This window comes from Octopus bimaculoides, chromosome 4 (assembly GCF_001194135.2).
Source record: "Octopus bimaculoides isolate UCB-OBI-ISO-001 chromosome 4, ASM119413v2, whole genome shotgun sequence".
Lineage (NCBI taxonomy): Eukaryota > Metazoa > Mollusca > Cephalopoda > Octopoda > Octopodidae > Octopus > Octopus bimaculoides.
The window spans coordinates 106283459-106287780 of record NC_068984.1 but is presented as its reverse complement, the minus strand read 5'-3'; positions in this window follow the sequence as shown (position 1 = coordinate 106287780).

Here is a 4322-nt window from a genome sequence, read left to right as displayed (position 1 = left end):
ATATATATATATATATATATATACGCGACAGACTTCTTTCAGTTTCCCTCTACCAATTCCACTCACAAGGCTTTGGTTGGCCCGAGGCTATAGTAGCAGACACTTGGCCAAGGTGCCATGCAGTGGGAATGAACTCAGAACCATTTGGTTGGTAAGCAAGCTACTTACAACCACTCCTCTGTCTATGATTCTTTCTATCATGCTGTGTGTCTGTTGCATTCTTTTACTCATTGCCTGCCAGTAGACCTAGTATATGTTATCCTGTTCCTCTTATGTTGATTCTCTCTACGTCTCTCTTTTACCTTTCTCTCCATTCTAAAGTGGAAGTAGAGAAATCAACCAACATTTACTTCAGCTATTATTATATAGAGATTTTCAAGGCAGTGAACTGTCAGAATCATTAGCACACAGAGCAAAAATGCTTAGCACCATTTTGTCTGTCTTTACATTCTGAGTTCAAATTCCACCAAGATTGACTTTTCCCTTTCATCCTTTTGGGATCAATAGAATAAGTACCAACTGAACATTGGGGTCAATATAATAAACTTATCCCCACTGAAATTGATAGCCTTGTGCCAAAATTTGAAACCGTTATTATATAGAAATTTATTCTTTTATGTCATTCTTTTTCTTTTCTTTTGTTACTAGTTCCAATTAGTGGGTGTTGGCCATGCTGGGGTACTGCTACGAAATGACAAATTTTACTACAAAAATTCACTGTTCATTTTTATTTTTAAAGTAATATGTCTCGATATACTTATGTTGTTGATAAATACCTTAAGGATACAAAAGCAAGTTCCCAGCCAGTTATGGCTATGGCCAGTATAGTTTTGATTCTTCATTGGTTTAACTTTCCCTCAATTCTACCAGTAATGGCTAAGGCAGAAATGTAGGAACACCACAACATCCTGTTTTCTCTAGCCTTGAAATAATACCTAAGATATAAAAGAAAAATTCTAAGGTATCACCATTATCATTGTTTTAAAGTTCATTTCTCCATGTTTGCATGGGTCAAACTGAAATCATTGAGGCAGGTTTTTTACAGCCAGAGTCCTTCCTGTCACCAACCCTTATCTGTTTCCAAGTGAGGTAATATTGACCCTGGATATGTTTCTACAGGTGATTGAAAATGAAGGACATTGATTGCTTGTATGATGGTAACACTTGTTTACAATTGTCACACAATGTCAAAACAAGGAGATACTAATACTTCTCCATATATCTTTATGTAACTATCTGTTTGTATATATGTGTGTGTGTATGTGTGTAAATGTAGGGATAAGCAAATTAGCCAGATCAATTTGTGAAGAATATTAAATACATGAAATACAAAAAATGTATATCTGTATACATATAAAAAAGGTCCAACTTACACAGAGTACAAATGATATAGAGAATTAAGGGGTGAATGAAAAGAATTACAAATCCAACAGCTGTTTCTGGGAGCTCTGGACAGGGGGCTCTGAAAGGGGTTTAAGGGAATTGTGTCCCTGCCTTCCTGAGCTAGTTTTCCACCACATTTCTTAAAAATCAGGTTGAGGCCTTGGTCTCAGGACCACTCATGTCTAGAAACTGAAGTTGGGGGTAAGCAAGGGCATGCTCCCCGTAGAAAATCCAGTTCCAAAAATGATAGCAAAGGAGAATGGCCACCATCCAGCCCAAAGGTGGGTGGGCTGCACCTTCCTACCTTGGTTGCTATGGCATTGAAGTAGATCCAGCGATCCCCGTTAATGGGGACAAAAAACCCGGATTTAAAACACTGGATGACAATGATGATGATGATGACATGCACATGCATATGACAAGTTTCTTTCAGTCTCTGTCTATCAAATCCACTCTGAAGACTTTAGCTGCCAAGGTACTATGCAGTTAGACTGAATCCAAAATGATGAGGTTGAAAAGCAAATTTCTCAATCACACAGCCACACTTGTGCCTACAGCCATGCTTGCATGTAACACATGCTGAAATTACTTTTAAATTATCAAAAGAATTCTACTAATTGCTCACAGTTAATTAGTAATCTAAATGAAAGAAGGAAAAGTCCACCCCATTTCAGTTATATTCCTCTACTGTGGAAGTCTTTTTATCATCCATAAAACGATACAAAAAAAAAAAAAATTCTGTTTATTTATTCCTTATTTCTTAATTTCTATTTCTTCTCTTCAGAAAGAATTCTAAATGAGCAGAAAGTATGTGAACTATACCCAATCATTAATGTTTTCAGTCTGTAAGCACTGAAAAATCTATAAATATTGCATTCCTTTTCCAAACTCAGTTTCATTGTTATTCTTTTACTTGTTTCAGTCATTTGACTGCAGCCATGCTGGAGCACTGCCTTGATGGGTTTTAGTTGAAGAAATCGACCCAGGATTTATTTTTTAAGTCTAGTACTTATTCTATTGGTCTCTTTTTTGCTGGACCACTTAGTTACAGGGACATAAACACACCAACACCGGTTGTCAAGCAGTGATGAGATGGGACAAACACATGTAGATATATACATATATATACAACGGGCTTCTTTTCAGTTTCCATTTACCAAATCCTTGGACTGGGGCTATTGTAGAAGACACTAACCCAAGGTGCCATGCAGTATGACTGAACCTGGAACCATGTGGTTGGAAAGCAAGCTTCTTACCACACAGCCATGCCTTTTATTCATCATTAACCAGTTTTCTACATTTGGACTGTGGTTATTCTGAGGCACTATTCTTTTTTTAAGGTTTTTGTTAATCACTTCAGCTCCATACTTATTTCAGTTCAGTATACATTTTATGAAATTATATTTAGCAAATTATTATCTGTTTTTTTTTTTTTCTTATATAATTGCTTACTTGTTTCTGTCTTTGGACTGCAACCATGCTGGGGCACCGCTTTGAATGGTTTTGGTTAAACAAATTGACTTTTTACTATCAATCTCTTTTGTGAAACTGCTAAGTTACAGGGATATAAACCAACCAACACTAGTTCTCAAGCAGTCTTTAGTGTTCAAATTATTCAGTCAAATGTAGCACATTTATTCACACTATTTTGAATTAATCATGCATTATCTCATAGAATCAAGACTTTGATGGTGTAATTTCTAATTTTTTGAATAACATAGTAAGGTAGTAGTGCAATGCTGGATCTGGTCAGTTTGAACATCAAGCAGGTAGAATATTGGACTAAATATGGCCAGTTTAAATGCTAAATTATTAAACCCCAGTCTAGTTCCAGTTTCTGGACAGGAGTGATCATCGGCAATGTCCTTCCACTTTTAAGCATTTGTGTAAAGAGACTTTGTATCTCTCTTGCAAACATCTATGAAATAAGTTCCTTTATCAGAGCAGAAACAGGAAGTAAGAGTGAGAGAAAGTTGTGGTGAAAGAGTACAGCAGGGTTCGCCACCATCCCTGTTGTGCCTGTAATTCAAAGGGTCAGCCTTGTTACACTGTGTCACGCTGAATATCCCCGAGAACTGCGTTAAGGGTACATGTGTGTGTGGAGTGCTCAGCCACTTGCACGTTAATTTCACGAGCAGGCTGTTCCGTCGATCGGATCAACTGGAACCCTCAGCGTCGTAAGCTATGGAGTGCTAACAACAACATGAGTTGGGCTCATTGACAGAATCCAACAGGTTTGAAGACTGCATTGTGCTCCATTGTCCACTTTAGCATGTTTTCAACAACTGGTGTTTCAAGGTATGAAGTGAGTGAAGACAAGAGAACAGGTAGTGAGGGTGGGTAAACATTGCAAGAGTGTATAGGGAAAGTAAGAGATGGTTAGAGATGGAGAGTGAGTGTCCTAGATCTTTCATCTTCGAACTGATAGTGAAGTCAAGATCTTGACAAACTTTTATGAGACTGTCCAAAGGACATTAAGTTTCTCCTATAAGTGTTTTACTAGTACATATACATCTTTAGAAATATATACACTAATAAATTGCAGTTGTCACTCACAGTCAATGAATATCAATAGATAGATATTTTTATTTTGACTGTAGTACCATAAATCAAAATTATATAAAACCTGTCTATGTTTGTGTATCTGTGTATGTAAACTCTATTTTCACTGTTCACTAGGTGACTAAAAGTCCTAGAGCATAAACTTTGCTTCCATGTTCAGCATGATACCAAATATAAATAATTCAAACTGTTTCTTTTTCTTAAGCTTAAAATAATTTCTATGTGTAAATCTGAATTAAGACCTGTGGCAGAAGCTTCATATATCCAGTCAAAAGCATTCTATTGAAATTTAAGCATCAACCATATTATGTGACAACACATTTTAATTTTCTCTCCTGTAGTTATATCACCTGTTAAATAATTTTTCGCATATCATA